This window comes from Schistocerca americana, chromosome 1 (genome assembly GCF_021461395.2).
Source record: "Schistocerca americana isolate TAMUIC-IGC-003095 chromosome 1, iqSchAmer2.1, whole genome shotgun sequence".
Lineage (NCBI taxonomy): Eukaryota > Metazoa > Arthropoda > Insecta > Orthoptera > Acrididae > Schistocerca > Schistocerca americana.
This window is the reverse complement of record NC_060119.1, coordinates 381,580,020-381,599,039: the sequence shown is the minus strand read 5'-3', so window position 1 is coordinate 381,599,039 and position 19,020 is coordinate 381,580,020. Positions and strand designations below refer to the sequence as shown.

Below are 19,020 nucleotides of genomic sequence, written 5' to 3'. Positions count from 1 at the left end.
ATTCTGGAAGACACTGAAATTCCTGTGCCACAATACTGCAGCACACCGATACAGCAGTAAATGAATGAAAAACATGAAAATAGCAGTAAATTTTGAAAATAGTAAGTCATTAATAAAGAAGTTGAGTACTTTGTTACCGTAATAATGTCCCACAAAACTGCAAATGCAATTCATTTGTATAATCTGCACGCAGCAGACACAGCTTCCAGTCATCTCAGAATGGATAAATACAGGTCCTGTATGGTTTTCAAAGAAATATTATACTATTCTTCCTGAACACTTTGCGCACATGCCGTTCTTGGTCAAACACAACAATAGAATCTGCATGCTTGGCTAGCATCTGTATTTATGTTCAAGCACACATTTCTAGCGGTGCTTCCGGAATTTTGTCCAACCCTTGTACAGGTTTGAGAACAAGATAGTAGTTGCCACATGAGGTAGGATGCAAATGGAATAACAAATAGCATCATATAACAACAATTACTGAATGAAATGCAACGAAGGACAACTGGAAGATTAGAAGGAACTCATACTTGGAGGTGGTCACTATTGAAATATTCAGGCTTCTATTGTTTGTAGTCTCTGGTAACATTTTTCATCATAGGCTCTGCAGCCACAACATACAAGCAAGAATGGCTACAAGTTTCAATGCCTTCCCACGAAAAATATTTTCTGTTACGATCTCAACCTTCACCCATTTCCACTAGTCTGCTCCTGAAACTGTGATCCCATCCAGCATAGAACACAAAATGTTTCAAGAAGGTGGTGTTATCTATATGGGGTGACAAGCCAAACATGTACTACACACCACTTGTCAAAAGAACAGACTTTTTGTATAGTGCATTAGATTATAAATCAGTGCTAAATGATAGCAGACATGTTTTATTTGGTGAGATGCTGGAACCCATTATGGGAGTGTCTGTCCATAGGATTGTACAAGGTGAATGCATACACAGATCATCATATGTTTCTATATGGAACTGTGAGCGTGGATCTACAATAACGGCATTGTTGATGCTTGTGTGCAGAAGTCCTTACGCAAGAACAAAATGAAAACATTCTACCACACAAGGTTCAGCTTGTGGAAGCACATCTTTCACAGCACACAATTCAGTGCTTAGTCCTGCAGACTGAATTGTGAAGAGCAGAGGTGGTATGCTTTTGGTGGGAGTGCTGAAGCATAATATCCTCCTTTACCCAGGTACTTCTTGCAAAGAGAAAAGCTTAGAAAGAAAAAAAAGGTCTCCACACAAAATGGTTTATGTCAGCCTGAGCAGACAACATATCACGTCAGTCTTCCCCCCACCACAACAACGTCAACAGCTTTCATTCAAGCTAATTAGTTTTTTCCCTTCATCTGAATTGGTAAACATGTTTGAATAATTTATGTGGAGCTGATTCACTCAATTTGTTATATTAAGGATTAAATTTGCTTGTCAGATAATAATATTAATGTGTATTTTCTCTCTTTTCTTTTCAAACTGCCCACATTGCCATGCTCATGTTGTCACTGTATATGGAAACATCTGTGATGCAAGCAGTCTCTACCAATGGCTGCCCTAAAGAATTCTATAAATGAAGGCACCGAGAGGGAACTGTGATTAGCTTCTTTTGATGATTCTTCTTGAGTTGTCTTTATATGTAATATTCTGGTACTTCTATTTTAATTGCAAGTTCCTCTGTATAATTTGGTGTGAGGTTAGGCATTTATTATGAAGACTTAGTTCTGTAAATCCATGTGTTTGAATATTTAGACACGAATTCCATAACTATTGCTTTAATGAAAATATTTGCACATAATCAAAATGAACAATTAGTATTTTTGTAAACTTCTTCCTGTTACAAAACTTGATAGGGCAATATGAACCATTCATATGCCAGGAAAATTATGTAAGGGGAAATAATGATTTGTTTCATGTGAGTCTTTGATTTAAAAACAGACATTGCACAAATCTACTCATGAAAGTTTACAGTTTCAGAGTTGCCACAAGTTTCCCCACGTGAAATTCCCTGATTTCCAGAAAAGATTTAGCATTTTGCCCTGACAAATTTTGAGATCTCAGGGGTAAGTAAAGATGCAAGTTGACAAAAAAATGTAAGTACTTCCGTATTTCTAAATGTGTGAGCAAAAATCTTAAGCACTAACCGCAATATTTTTTGCAATGAACTGTTTTTAGATGGAGAAAGCGAGCCAAACAGTATGTGTTTCATTAAGACCACTGATGTTCTTTTACTTCAATTTAAAAAAAAAAAAAAAAAAAAAAAAAAAAAAAAAAAAAAAAAAAAAAAAAAATTACGCATTTCATTGGAGTCGCAAGACATAATTAAAATAGCTTCACTGATTTCAGAAATAAGCTCAGAAAAAAGTAGGCCACTTGGAGGAAGTGAATAAGGCAGGAAAGAGTTATGTAAACAAACACTGTAGGTGAGTGCCAATAAAATGTTGGTCCTATTATGTGCGTTAGTATCTGTTATAACAAAAGCATTTGAATATATCGACCACGATATTCTTTTGCACAAAGTGAAACATTACAGAATTAGGAAAGCAGCTGGACAATTTTATACCAAGAAAATAAGAAGCAGAAAGATGTCTTCCAGTGCCAATGAATTGGGAACAAATGGTAAACATAACTTTTGACAAATTCATTAAAAACAAAAGGTATTTGTGCTCAATGGATACATTACAAACACAGCAGCAAGTATGGTAAAGGCAACGTTTGTGAAGCAACAACCAGTTGACGTACTTTAAATCTGAGTGAGTATTCAGCATCAGCAACAGCCAGTTCCTAAAGCTGAAACTACAAATGGAAGCTGTGCGCTGCTCTACAATAATGAAGACTGCTGAAAATATCTCAGCGAATCAGAGTGAAAAATTTTCACCACTTTTCTGGTAGCTAGAAGTGCTTCTATTCTGTTCCGGATTTTCTATTTAGAAGTGCCATAAATAAGATGTGCTGTTATTTGAATTAGCCTGAGTGCATGAGTATCATTACATTTACATAATTTCTGATCAGGGAGCCCATAAAGAACTTTTCTGCTGCTAGGTAAGTACTTTGATGGGCTGATATTTTACTAATGTTGTGTTTTAGCAGGAATGTAGGAGTTACTGCCAGTGTCAGAAGTGGAACTAATTTTCTTTTTTAGAATAGGAGACATTAATGAAAAGCAACGGCAAAACATCCAACAGGAAATTTATCTGATTTTTGTTTCGAATTATGATGCAGCTAGCTATAGGGAATGGCACTTAGTAATTTTCAATGAGAATGACAAAGCTGAAAATGTTGGTGTCTTAAGTACTGCACATAACTGATAAATTATTGATTATTTTTCAAAACAGGAAATAACTGCATCATCAATATCTTATTTTTCAAAAGAGAAAATAACTGTATGGACAAGATCTTATTTTCCAAAAGAGAAAATAACTGCACAGCCAATTTCTTATACAGATTTTTTACAGTGTGAGTGAGTCTACATTAATGAATTCATTGAGCTATTTTTGACTTTCAATAAATTTGCACAGAGTAACACAATGACATAGGGAAACACATTTTTTATTTTAAAGTATATATTTTTCAGTCTCAGGTCACACAAATGTTATCAACTGCTTATGAGTCACTTTGCAACACATTCAATCATCTCATGACGACTTGATAATAAGTTGAAACTAGTAATAACATCATCTGTTAGAAAAGTTCAAGAAATTGTTTTAATGAGAATCTCCTACAATCATTTAACATTAAGCCTAAATATTTTAAGTCACTCAGCTAATTTACAAATAACAGGGACTCATATTTGTAAATAAGATACTAAGAGCGGAAAATGTGTTTTACTGTTTAAGCAGCAAAATAAAGCATTTTAATGCAGACTGGAAATACTAAGGACAGCATTACTGAAAAGTATGTAAATACTGAATATAAATGCCACGAAGTCTTTTCTGAAGGTATTTGTCAGGAGTGTAGCTTTATAAATAAGTGAAACAGGATGCTAAACAGTTCAGACAAGCTTCTGAAATGTGGTTCTTCTGGAGAATGTTGCAAATTAGATGGTTAGAGCAAATAACTGATGAGGAGTTACTGAATTGAATAAGGGCAGAAAAGACATTTATAGCACAACCTGACTAAAAGAAGGGGTCAATCGATAGGATACATCCTGAAGTATCAAAGAATCGCCAGTCTGGTAATGGTGGGGGTAAAACTGGAGATGGAGATCAAGGCTGCAATACAATAAGCAAGTTCAAATGGATGTAGGTTGCAGTAGTTATGCAGACAAGAAAAGGCTTGTGCAGCACAGACTAGCATGAAGAGCTGTGTCAAACCAGCCTTTGTACTGAAGACCACACCAAGAACAAGTAAATTGTATGCCCTTAAGCACGATAAAACAAAATATTTGCAGAGCTCTTTCTCATGGCCCTCTCATTGTAAACAACACATCACAGTTGGATTACTGTTTCTGAACCATATTATCTCAACAAAGGGCAGGAAAATTTATTTTTACTTGATTTAGTGGTCTTATGGTAGGTTTGCATGGGCCCAAAAAGTTGCATATTGGCAACAATATGGCTCAGCAATGTTGCCATGCCACACTACCAGCCATGCAAACTGCCGCCACATATTCAGTAACATTACCAACTGCTGCTTGACAATATTTGCGGCAAATCATTTCCAGAGCACAAGTATTTACATTTGTCACAGTCCTGCAAGCTAGTGCAACTGAGTGCAGCGCTTTTGCTTTTGTATTCTACACTGAAAAAAGTTAATAACCAAAAGATAGAGCAGGCTTTGTAAATGTGTTCTTTCTTAAATGATCTGCTTCTGAAACTTTAATTCATGAACTGTATCTGGATAAACATTTTTTCCAAAAAGTTTCTGCATGTGGTCTGAGAAATAAAAAGATGTACCAATCTGAAAGAGTGCATAATCAGTTATAACAAGGCTCACAATCAGCCTTTGGTTTTTGGCTACTGACAATCTGTAAAGAAGTTGGCAAAAATGGACTCAAGGAATTCATTACAATAGTTTAAAATAACGATCAAATGTTTATGTTAATGCTGTACTCTGGTTCATCAGCACAGAGGGAGAACTAGGAATTTTATGTGTGTGATACATCTATAACCAGAGTTACGGGAAGTGGAAAGTAAGGTATACAAAAGATCATAATCAAAAATATGACACTTAGCAAACTGCTACCCATGAAAATGTATACATCTATAACCAGAGTTACAGGAAGTGGAAAGTAAGGTATACAAAAGACCATAATCAAAAACATGACAGTTAGCAAATTGCTACCCTTGAAAATGTAACACATGTGATGAGGCTAAAAAAAAAGTTTGGAAGTCTTAAAAACACATATATAGAATACAATGACGACTTACTGCTTCAGATCTTCTTTTAACAGGGCAGTAGCAGTTAGAATGTCTTTTTCCCTAATTGTGGACTATATATATATTAGTTTCTATGTTCCATAGTTCTGATCGTAGATGTTCATATTAAATTTATGAATTTCATAGTTCTTTTTTTGTCCACCTGGTTATTCACATAGACAACAAAGAAATCTGGTGCATCTACGTATGTGTGCCAACTTTCGAAATGAAGTGAAATAATATTAGCACAGGGCGGTCAAACAACCAGTGAAGTCAAACATTTTAAATTATTTGGACTGAATGTGGATGGAGCATCTACGTATCACAAATTATCTCTTAAACCTAGAAAAACACATTGAGAATATGTATGGTGTCAGTTTGTGCAGACTGTCATTCAAAAGTCTCTAGATTCTCACTCTGCTATCCCTCCAAATATACTCCTTCATCGGATTTGTAGTTAATAATCTGAACTTACTTAAAAGAACTATCCATGATTAGTGAACAACAAATGGAAAAATAAGTTGCACTTGGATAACATTTATCTAACTATGGCATGGGAAAGGTCGGCACTGGTCTGTAAATTTCATTTTCAAGAGCTTCTGGCTGAAATGAAAAACTCTCATGTAAAACCTACTCAGATTTCTGAAATCTAAGTAGAAAAATTTCCATGTGCCACACTCCTTTTACTCTGGGAAGGAATTCTTGGAAGCAGTTTAAAGCCTTCCATTCAAATATTTTATTTATTGTATATACTATGGTAATTTTTTTACTTCCATAGTCTTCTATCTATGTTTTTGAATTTATTAACAATTCCCTACAAATTATGTAATGTCTTGTTCCATGAGAAAGTAGTTTCTACTTATCTGGTCCAATGGAACTTGACATTTTAGAATTAGAAGTTACAATGCCATCCAACATTTTGAGAACAGGTGTTGCATAGCTTTTTAAAGGGCAGTTAAGGGGAGTTGCAGTTATTTCTAAAATGTTGGACAAGCGTGTACGTGCTTCTACAGAAAGACACGAAAATTGGCCTCTCAATCTTTTATCCAATGGGTATTAAGACTGAAGGAAGGCATCAAAGGAATTAAGAGATAGGCTGTTAAGTTTGTTACTGATAGGTTCGAACAAACCGCAAGTACTATGGAAATGCTTTGGGAACTTAAATAGGAATCCTTGCCAGGGTAGCAATGTTATTTTCAAGGTATACTATTGAGAAAATTTAGAGAACTGGCATTTGCTGCTGACTGCAGGAGAATTCCACTGTTGCCAAGGTACATTTCACATGAGGACCACAAAGATGAGAGAAATTAGAGCTCGTACAGAGGCATGTAGACAGTCGTTTCTCTCTTGCTCTGTTTTGCGAGTGGAACAGGAAAGGAAATAACTAGTAGTGGTAAAGGAACCCCCCTCCATGCACCATACGATGTAGATGTCAAGAATCTTCTTTAATACTGCAAAATATTTTTTTGTCTGCTGAACTATTCAACATTTTTTATGTGCACACCTATTTTTTATTTATTTCTTTCTTTCTTCAGTGCTTTCCACCCCATCCATAGTGACATGTAAGAAGCCAGGAGTGAAAAATTTTGTAGCAGATCTGCACTGGGCTTATTTTCCATGTACAAATTCCTTCTCCAAGGCTGCATTAGTGTGGGGTGTAGCTTTCTTTTTCTCTTCCCCACGTCCTCATGTCCAAAGACTTGAGAAAAGGCGTTTTTACTGAATACATAAAAACCAGATAGACAAGGAAGATTAGGATTTACAGTTTTATCAACGGTAGGTCATTAGAGGCACAGCACATACTCACACCGGGGAATGATTTGGAAGGAAATCAACTATGTCCTTTCCACGGAAACCACCTTGGCATTTGCCTTAAATGGTTCAAGAAACCGATGAAAATCTGTATCTCATTGGGGAAACAAATCTTTGAATCACGATAAAACTTTGGGATAAAGCTAAAGCAGACGACATAGGAAGAAATGAACTGTTGATGGTAAATGACTGTCGTTTATCACCTGTTACCAGCTTCATATTTGACTGCATTTGCACTGATCACAATACCACAAAAATAAATGTCTGTTTCCAAGGAATATTACTGCTTGCCATGTAACTAACATAAATCTACCATCACTGAGCCTAGCTAAGCAGATAATGTGTTTAAGGAATGGCTAATATGGCTAGATTTTAATATTTTTTTGAATCTACAAGGATTTTCTATTTATTTTTTCACATCTAACTGGAGTTAGTTTGTTGATGACCTTTCAGCAGGCTACATAACCCCACACAGATTATGGGGCTAATTCTTCATGGAAATTATTTGTCTTATATTGTGGCTGTGTATGCCGTGGTTGTGGCTCAGTGAAAAATTACACAGTGTCAACACATAAGGTCATGGGTTCAATTCCTTAGAATACTACAATTTCTATCACTTCTTTCACCTCTAGCAATCTTTGTTAATGTGAAAAATGCTGATTTGCACTGCGGTTCAAAGTTCACTTTCAACTATAGTTCCCCCAATAAGCGGCTAGGTAAGTGGGTTCAACCTTTGGATTGATGATAGATTAACACAAATCACAGTTGACAGGATTTATTATTACTAGCAATAAGTAGCACAAATGTAGTAGTTTAAGAATTCCAAAACTTATGATAAAGTTTCCGTAAGATGTGCAGGTATCTGCTTTATACAGTATTTTTACGGCTCACTTTTGGTGAACACTTTCTTAACTTCAACTGCATTGTCACAGATGGTCACGGACTACTACCTGAGGGTTTAATGTGTAAGTAGAATGTGTTAAACAATGTTTCTTGCCTAATTTCTCCGCCTGTCAAATCTATTTCAACTTATCAATTTTACACAAACTTTTTCCATTAGAGGATGATTATTAATGTCTTTTCCTAGCAGCTTTCTTATTTGGTTGAAATTATGTAATATGAGTCTCTGTGTGATTAATGAATATTATTTGCTGTGAACTAGTTGTTGGGCTGTACTGCTATCATCTGGGCTGTATCTTGACATGGGCATAATTGGGCAGCTGTTATTATGGAACATACTCAGTAAATAGCCCTTTAAAGTCGCTGAATGGTCATTTATGTAAGTAAGGAACAGGAGCAGACTGAGTATCAAAGTTTGTGAGGCATTACATTTCATGTCACCCCATACAGAATTAATTTTTATTCCTGTTGTAGATTATTCATGTAATACTTTTCACTCTTTGTGTATGTGAGAGAGAGAGCGATCTGAGAATTCCACATGTGGAGAGGAAGATGACATCCAGTGAAATTAGCTGTGTGTGTGTGTGTGTGTGTGTGTGTGTGTGTGTGTGTGTGTGTGTGTGTGTGTGTGTTTTGAACATCACACAAACATCATCTTCTTGGCTGTAGTTTAATCACAATTTTTAAACATTGGTAATTTATATGGACTTATATTCAAATAATTGACACTCTCCAAAATATTAAGTATTTTAAAATTCGTGATTTCTAAAGCTCAATAACATTTAAATCCAATGTTAGCTTAAAAGCACAGAATTTCCTGAGGTTTTATAAAATTCCTGAAATTCCCTACAGATTTCCCTGATTTTTCCAGGTTGAAATGAAATTCCTTGAGAATTCAAGGTTTTCAAGAAAAATCGCCACCCTGTAAGTATCTTGTTCTGCAAATATCTTTCTAATTTTCTTGCTATAAGTTATGTTTAAATGCAGTGACCGAGATTACATTTCTGTTTGGTGCTGTTAATCATTTATAATCTGAACCTGACTGCAAGGCGTATTTTATTGTCAATATTTGATTATCATGGTTGAATAAAATATTTACTTTCACTTTTACATTCAAACCACAGAAGCTATTTGCATCTAATGGTGTTGTAAATGGCTGTTGTGCTATGATCTTCAATTTCCGTTGGGAACCTGATTTATTAATTTAGTCTTCCAAAGTATTTCCAGACTGTGGATTAAAAAAAATAAATAAAATATGTATGAATGGGTGTATGCTGTGGAAATAGGCAAAGTACGCAAATCAGACAGAATGAAAATTTGTTTTAACAGAAAGTAAATATACACTGTATCATTCTTTATTTATCAGTGCATTTTATTTTGCTTATATGTGCATGCCAACTGAATTCTATTTGAATCCAAGTGCATGAAAACAGTGTTTTCAGAGACAGTTAAATTCCGTTCGAGTTTACTGTAACACTTATGTTGCTTGGATCACCTTTTTATGTACAAATTCAGGCAATGTTTTTTGTGTTTATCAACAGCTTATTTCCCTCAAACTACCCAGCTAGTTAACTGTAGACCTATTTACTGCTGCTCTTAGGTGGTTTTGGGTGTTTCGAATAAGAAGGATGCTTGTGTCATCTGGAAAAAAATGTATTTGTTTGAGGCTCTGTGTCAGGTCTAGGCTATTTGTATACAGGAGGCAAAGGACTGGTCCACATACAGATCTTTGAAGAACTCCCAATTTTTTTTATAGAGTTTCTAAATTTGAGAAATTTGCCTTAATATTTGTTTACGGTTCACGTTTCACTTCTGTTTCCCACGAGACAAACCATTTTAATGCAGTGCCTCTAATGTCATAAACTTGGAGCTTTTTAAACGATTATAATGCTGGTGGTATTTTGTTTATTTTCCATTGTTTCTAGGACAGTTTTTTTAAAAGTATAATGGATGACATCTGTTGCCCACTTTTCCTGAAGCGATTCTAAGCATCAGTTTGGATTTTACTTTGGTTCAAAAGTTTATTTAACTTTTTATGCAGTACTTTTTTATTATTTTTTTAAACCCTGATTAATATCGGGAATGGTTAATATTTTCCTACGATGGTTTTTTTATTCCTACGTTCTTATGAACAGAGGCCACTTCGCAATTATTATACAGTTTGGAAATATGCCTGCCCGGCAAAAAGAAGCTAACTTTGTCTGCATTTCTTTACAATATAATCTGGAATACCGTTATCTATGAAGACATTTTGTTAAAATTGTTGCAAAACGAATTTTACTTAGTTTTCCCGTTTGTTTGCGATACCTCTTGTCAATGACTTTTGTATTGCTTATATCTACATAGTAACGCCTGAAAAGATATTATGCAATATGCTGGTGATCAGTAATTCTCATGTTGTCATGATTCAGTGATATTTTCCAATTGCAAGGGACACTTTGCTTCTTCCTTTATTCATTTTCTGGGTTGCTTAGTTTTAATTAGCTGTCTTTAATGCAAAATTGTCATTGATCTCCTTTTTTTCTTTGGCGCATAATTCTTCTACGGTTCTGAACATCGTATTATAGGTTCCCTCAATATTATTACACGCGCTCCACCAAGATACAATCGTAAGCAACCAGGGGAACTGCAAACAGACGAGACCTCCATACAATAGGCAGGAAATATAAATATGAAGACCAACAGTATCAGAATAGTGCGACTTCTAGTTCTCCTTATTCTCTAGTTTGCGAAGTCAAACAGGTGAACGGTGCAGCCGACTTTGATGACTTTTCAAAAGCTCCTGAAAAGCAGTCGAGAATTTAAAAATCCGTGATCCTTCTCTTCATAAAACATATCGTGATTAAATATCACGGTTTCGTAGCTGACTGCTACGAGCGCTAACCGCACTACTAAATTATTGAAAACCACATGTTGGGAACCTTGCCTGGACGCGCTGCAGGACGGCCGCCTGTTTTTACCAATTAGAAGAGGCCGTGGCTGTAATAATGTCGGCTACGGTTAACCTCGGCAGGAAAAATACGTTGGTTCGAATATGGCAGTCGTTCGTAAAATATGATACGACGGCGTAAGTCTTTAAGCTGAAAAACAAATTTCTTATGTATGCAGAAATACACCACCCGTATTAAAGAGATCTGTGGGCAGCACATTTACACACATAACTGTGCAGTAATGGCGTTCTACAAATACGACCGCTAGGCCAATTACAAGATACGCCGGTGTAATACATGCTGAGCACACAAAACAACATATATTTCTAAACAACCACGATGAACGGCGCACTATAAAAAAAAGTACAATTAAAGCAAAAACTTTGTTTTAGACCACGGTGGTAAATCGTGACATCTTTTCTTACATTCATTCATTAGTTGCAAATACCTGAACGATAATCTTATAAATAACGTGTGTACTTTCACAAGTAACCTGCAGTTTTGCTTTCGAACATGTACGATTACACGTTACACCACATGTTGATGGGACGTGACTCGCATTTAAACATGTGTGATATAATATATGGCGACAACAGTAACTATCGCGCGCAAAGAATGATAAGTAAAAGGGCATTAAAGCTACATTGCAACACAACTAAGAAGCAAGGTGTGCATACACCGCTTACCGCTGAAGCTACACAGACACAAAAGGATGAGTATCCCAGCACCTGTTGATTGCGTTACCGGGCTGATTCGAAAGGCTCACAGCTGGCACGCTTTTGACAGAGCCACACGCACGTGGCAGTTCAGTGAAAGTAACTTCAAGCGTCGTGTCGGTGCACGCCAAACTGGCTGCGGAGAACGACGGTTCCACTTTGAACTGTTTTACGTTTGCCACGGAATACGCGTAGTTCGATACGCGACGTAATTTTACAAATTCGGCTCTCGAGTTGTATTTTCGTCTCCACCACACGGATGGATGGAAAACAGAGGTTGCTTCAAAAAATATGTAGTCACAAGACTCTACAGCATTAAGACCCATTACCATTCTACTATTACATTTAAAACCACATTCTACAAAATGGCCACAAGGACTGAACAAGCACATTCATATTGAAGGGAAAGAAATAAGGAGTTTAAAACATCAAAGTAATCAGGAATGTAACAGAACCTCTGTAGACTAAAAATGGATGGAAGTTAGACAGGGTCTAACTGAAGGAAGTGTTCTAGCATATACCAGAAACAAGAAACAATACAAAACGTAAATCAGGATGGGCAGATGACGTCCTAACTAAAAGACACTGGAGTAACCAAATGTAGTAACATAGCAGTTGGCACAGTGGGCTCACATTTCTGAGGAACAGACTTGAATTAGACATCTGGTCACCCACATTTATGTTCAAAATGGTTTTCATAAATCTATTAAAGCTAATGGCAAGATGATTTCTTAGAAAAGATACAGCCAATTTTCTTCTTCATCTTTTACCCACCCAAGCTTGTGTTCCATGTTCTAAATGGTACATTTTCACTAATCTTCGCTACTGAGGAACTACATACTCACTTTCGTCAGTGCTGCAATACATTAGTTAAATATCTACGGAAAAAAGGTTACAGTTTAGTACCTAGTCACATTCACATTACAGCTGCAGCACTGGCACAGTTTAACAATGATGGGGGTGGGGGTGGTGGGTGGGGGAGAAAAGCAGTACCAGTGTTAAGTAGCTCATCACGGATTTTTCCTGTTGTGAAGGAAAACCATGGAATAACTAAATATGAACTGGAACCTTGTTAGTTTGAAATATGAGTCAAATGTCCTAACCAATGTACTATTTACCTTGATAAACATCTATTGGTAAGGCTATAAAGTAATGTAAACTGGATAAATTTATATAAATTCGGTTAAAAGCAGGGTGAACAGAAGATATATTTGTTGGGAGACTTTAGGGGAACTGTCAAAATTGCATACGGCCATATTGTAAATTGTGAAGGCACTCATAAATTTGTAGCTTGTGTCGTACCAAACTGAAAGACAACGTCCTTTTGAGGGTGGTTGGGCAGACATGCAGAAACAGTGCTGTAAGATGGATTGTAAAATGGTTTTACACTTTTCATTCTTTATTTCATGCACAAAGCATAAAGGACAAAAAAACACAAAATTAGTTTGTACATCACACAGCCCATTATTTTGCTTCTTGTCCAGTCAAGAAACGACTAAAGAAGGAAGTGACTTGTAATAGGACAAACCATCATCCGTTGTGCTTTGTATAGTTGCTTCCTAAATACATACATGTACATTAGGTAACGAGCAGGACTACCACTGATAAAACTGAGCATCACACACTAATGTGTATTCTGGGTTTGAAAGAGAACAGCACAGCAACAATTCATCCCGATTTTTTTAAAAGGACATCATATTCACCATTAATAGTACAGATTGTTTATTTCACAACTGCAGTTTCGGTCTTATGGTCATTATCAAGTGGTACTGCGAAAGGTTTTGCTTCATCACATGCCAAACTTTAAAATCCCCGTACATGAATACATGTCATCATTGAATCTGAACCTATTCACTGTGAACCCCAACCACGAAAAGTTAACCAATCCATACTGAGTTGGGGGAAGCATATGGCAACAATGCACCATTTTATAGTTAGGTGGTGCAGACACTTACAGCACGATCAAACAAATCTGAATGACAAAGAAGTAAGGGGCAGATTATCTCTCCATCCTCATGGAATTGCAAAAGAAGTGGAGGCTTTAGTGGTTTAAGACTGGCATATCACAACTGAGGTGAAATTGGAAAAGTGAAAATAAAATTAGTCCTAGATCAGTTTTTTTACATCCTGTATGACACTGTGATTCAGAAAGCCCATTGAACCAATTTGTTTAATCTAGTTTTACAAATGGCACATATACAACAGTAAAATAAATTACCTACTTGCTTATTCCAGCAGAAATTCATAAAGTTTTATTACTGTGTAATTTCCCAATCACTGATGGCAACAGTGTAGTTAGTTTAAATGGTCCAACTATTATTAAGACACATTAACAGATTTGTAAGAAACATGTCGATCTGGAATTCTTAGGGAACAAATGTGTGTTGCTTGGTAAAGAGATATACAACATTTTAAAACCCTCATTCTCCTCCTCTCCATAATCAGTTTTTTCTTTTTCTTTTTTCTTCAAGAAAACTTCATACTTCAATATTATTCATAATCACAGTTCTCATGTCCCAGAATGTTTTAATATTAATTAGTGATTATTTCCAAAATTCAGAGCCAATATAGCTAAGATTTTTTCGATTCCAAGAAGTCTACTTTCACTAGGAGAACTTGTTAGTTTGCCAATTATTAGATATGGAAAAGTCCCTTTTAGCCATCTTTGGTGGGCTTTGTGATCCTAGCAGAAGTAGAAACAATATCCAAAAAGTGGTACTTTGCCTTTATTATAACCATATAGTTCATGTAACGCAAACTTGCTGCTCACCATATAGAGGAGAGGTGAGTCACAGACAGGCACAACAAAAAGACAGATTCATGTGGGGCTATATTGGTGGCCAAATCATTCGCTTGAATTGTCCAAGATGCTCTTCAAACCAACCACAAACAATTCTGGCCCGGTGACATGACATCATTGTTTGAGAACAAGAAGCCCACAAATGGCTATGAATGGTCTTCAAATAGCTGAATGTAACCATTTCCAGTCAATGATTGATTCAGTTGAACCAGAGGACCAAATAAATTCCATGTCAACACAGTCCACAATGTTATGGAGCCACTAGCAGTTTGCACAGTGTTCAATTCACAACTTGAGTCTGAGGCTTCATGGGGTCAGCTCTACACTCAAACCCTACCATTAGCTCTTATCAACTGAAATCATGACTCACCTGACCAGGTCACAGTTTTCCGGTCATCTACGGCCCTGGAGAGGCATTGCAGGCAATGTTGTGCTGTTAGCAAAGGCACTAGCATCAGTCATCTGCTGCCATAGCCCATCACCACCAAATTTTGGTTGCACTGTTCTAATGGATATGTCGTCGTATGTCCCACATTGATTTCTGTGATTATTTCACGCAGTGCTGTTTGTCTGTTAGCACTGACAACTCTATGCAAACGCCGCTGCTCTTGGTCATTAAGTAAAGGTTGTCGGCCACTATGTTGTCTATGGTGAGAGGTAATGCCTGAAATTTGGTATTATCAGCACACTTTTCACACTGTGGATCTCATAAAACTGAATTCACTAACAATTTCTGAAATGGAATTTCCCACGTGTCTAACTCCAACTACGGTTTGCATGCATCTAGCCCCAACTACCATTCTGCGTTCAAAGTTCGTTGATTCCCATTGTGTAGCCACAAACAACTCGGACACCTTTCCACATGGTCTTCTGAGTACAAATGACAGTTCCCATCAATACAGTGCCCTTTTATACCTTGTGTATGTGATACTGCTACCATCTGTATATATGCATATTGCAATTCCATGACTTGTCACCTCAGTGAATTTTGTATCCCTTGATTTTGCTCTTTTCGTGTTACAAATTAGAACATAACAACAGGTTTTATTTTTGTTCTTACTCACTTCTGTAAGCAATTGGCAGGACAATAATTAAGTCAGTTGGTAGCAATCATTTGTAATGTTAACATCTCTGTGTCATTACTGATGCCCTGATTTAGTTACCGAAAAGTAGACCTCACGTTATAATCAGCCACGAGTTCGTAACTTCGTCTGTGGGTATCAAACATTATATTAACATAATATATTTACATATCAGTGTGAGGGGGAATTGTATATATGTATCATATTCGTTTATCTTTACCCTAATCGGCCACCAATGAAAGGTGAAACAGTTTATTAATAAATATGGTGTGCCAATTTGGTTTAAATATTGAGATTATTGACTGCTAAAAAGCAAACTCATAACAATAGTGGAAACTACTGGCTGGAGCAACACATAAAATAAGGGAAAGACAACCACTCACCAATAGTGGAGCAATGTGTGGAACACAGAAACACACAACTGAAAACAGCATTCACACTAGCTTTCAAGCACTAGCTCTTTTTCTAGAAGTAGTACACAAATTTACACACACAACTACACAGACATCCAAACATACACTCCCATGACCATTACACAACTTTCGCCATGGCTAATGGAGCTCTGATGTAACATGTTGATTCTGCAGAATAAAATGTTCCACTTCTACCCATGTGGGCTCACCAAAGATGTTTGATGAAACAGGAAACATTGTTTAGGCAGTTGTTAAGTGTGGAACATCCCACTGAGCATGTTCTGCTTTGTCTTATGTGTAAATTTGTTCTAAAAGGTATCAGCTCAGAACATCAATGGTGAGTGAGCATCTCCACATGCTGTGGAGCCCACTTACACTTTGGCATTGCAGCTTGGTCGTGTCCTGGAAGCAATGGAACAAAGCAGGCGATAATGTCAATGCCAGAACAGTTGAACATGACAGATGGGAACAGTCATTTTGTAATGCCAAATTGGTATGGCAGCACATGTTATGATTTATTGTGAGCTACAAGGTATGCGTGATCTGTATCACTTGCAACTGTAAATGAAATTGTATAGTGGAAATGTTGCAATTATAATATAGAAGAGTTACTACAAAACTGATTAGATCATTTTAGTAGCTTGAATAGATTGGAACTCCTTCAGCAACCCCAAAATGCAAAAGCTGAAGTAGTCACACATTTTATGTAGCAGCACTGCATAGCAGGTCCACAACAGCAAATACCTTCAAGAATGGCGACCGGAAGATACTTTTAACCATTCACTTGTAGCACACCAGTGTGTGTGTGTGTGTGTGTGTGTGTGTGTGTGTGTGTGTGTGAATTTTTGCTAGGAAAAGAGCTAGTGCTCAAAAGGTAATGCAAATACAGTTTTCAGTTACGTGTTTTTGTGGTCCATGCTTCAATCAGCTACAGGTGGGTGGTTGCCTTTCCCTTATTTATGTATTAGCACAGCAAAAATGTGTTTCAATAAATGTGAAGGGGCTGAAAACTAAGTGCTGTAGTGTAGCATTAAATTTTTAGTAAATATCATTCCAACCCAAAAATAACAGGAGACTGATCCCACACAAGAGTTTATGAGTCCACTCAAGTTGAATTACCAGATCAGGTAAGTTTTGGCTTGTCATACAATTTCCATTTATGAAAAATAAGCAACATGCAGCAATTTTTAGCAAGAGTAAAAGAATCCCTTCTTCAACTGGGGGCTTGATTTGGAAGAAGAATATGCAAAGCTAGACTCAACTAACAAAGGTCCGGACATGGCTTTTCCTTTCATGCAAAATGGGGTCTTGCAACTCTCCCATTTGCCTCTCTGGAACTAATAACAAACAGTGGAACATCTAGTCAAAGAAAGGCCCCAGTAGAAATACCCTGGAATGCTCAAAGCAAGGTCAGCACTCAACTGACTGTAGCTGTTGGATGTTTATTTGTTGTCTAAGCCTCCTTCCTGCAATTTATTTGATGTTTATTTTTACACAATTCTTCTGTCGTATGAATAAATAAATGATTTAAATGTAGTTACACCTTGAGCTTATTAGAACTTTACATATGTACTTTTGACAATGGTAATTGTTAAGTGAATAATATGCGAGAAAGGTAATTTTGCTTCACAATTGCTAAACTTTTATGGCTTTTCTACTTCTGTCAGATGCATATGTACAAATTTTAATGGAGGAAATGTACCCATCCATATTAATGAAAAGATGAGTAGTGCTAGTCAGTGAGAAAAACCTGCTAAAGGTGGTTAACGATACAGGGTATTTTTCTGGCTCAATATTATGCATAACTCAACATATATTTCTTTCAGGCATGGTTTATAATGTACATGTTTTACAGATTTTTTGTTGATATCAGGTAATGCAGCACACTTTCTAAACAAATTAGAAGTATTTTCAATGTTTTTGAACCTGCTTAGGGTTATTAAAAAAATTACAAAGAAACTGATGCAATTTTTTCCCCAAAATGCTTCCTCAAATTTAGTTACTATTTAATCTAATGTTATAAATTTGAAGGAGTCCAAATTTTCACCAGATATGCATGACACGATGGCTGAGGTACTAAACCTATTTAATTCCACCTATTCATCTACATCTACATCTACATCCATATTCTGCAAGCCACCTGACGACGCGTGGTGGACGGTACCTTGAGTACCTCTATCGGTTCTCCCTTCTATTCCAGTCTTGTATTGTTCGTGGAAAGAAGGATTGTCGGTATGCCTCTGTGTGGGCTCTAATCTCTCTGATTTTATACTCATGGTCTCTTTGCGAGATATAAGTAGGAGGGAGCAATATACTGCTTGACTCCTCGGCGAAGGTATGTTCTCGAAACTTCAACGAAAGTCCGTACCGAGCTACTGAGCGCTGCAGAGTCTTCCACTGGAGTTTGTCTATCATCTCTGTAACGCTTTCGCTTTTACCAAATGATCCTGTAACGAAGCGCGCTGCTCTCCGTTGGATCTTCTTCATCTCCTCTATCAACCTTATCTGGTACGGATCCCACACTGCTGAGCACTATTCAAGAAGTGGGCAAACAAGCGTACTGTAACCTACTTCCTTTGTTTTCAGATTGCATTTCCTTAGGATTCTTCCAACAACCGTCAAATGGGGCGATTTTGGACACCGGGGCGAATTCGGACAGTATGACTTATTTGCTCTTTGCCACTGCATAGAAACAAAGAGTTACATATTTTAACGTCCATGCGCCAGTTATTTTAAGCACAAGATTGTATTTATCACTTTCCCCAACTTTTATTTTGCATCAATTGTTTCCCTAGTTGAGTAACTGACGAACAGTCTCAGAGTTAAAAATTCATGCATTATTGTAAAGTGGAAACTTTCTATTGTTGCGCCAAGCGGGAAGTTATTGTAACCTTAACTGTCAATGCGCTCAGTAACTAACAGCATTGAGACAATTTCTGTACAAGTTTGTCGAGTTTCTTGTGCAAGGTTATAAAATAACGACGGTTTTTGTAAAACTGTGTACTGAA

At 36.8% G+C, this 19,020-nt stretch overlaps 1 protein-coding gene across 1 annotated transcript in view; it reads right to left on the bottom strand.

Annotated features, from left to right (window-relative positions):
- LOC124601218 (bifunctional glutamate/proline--tRNA ligase) overlaps nucleotides 1–19,020 on the bottom strand; it is a 252,178-nt gene that overhangs the window by 85,906 nt on the left and 147,252 nt on the right. The gene's annotated exons all lie outside the window — the stretch shown is intronic.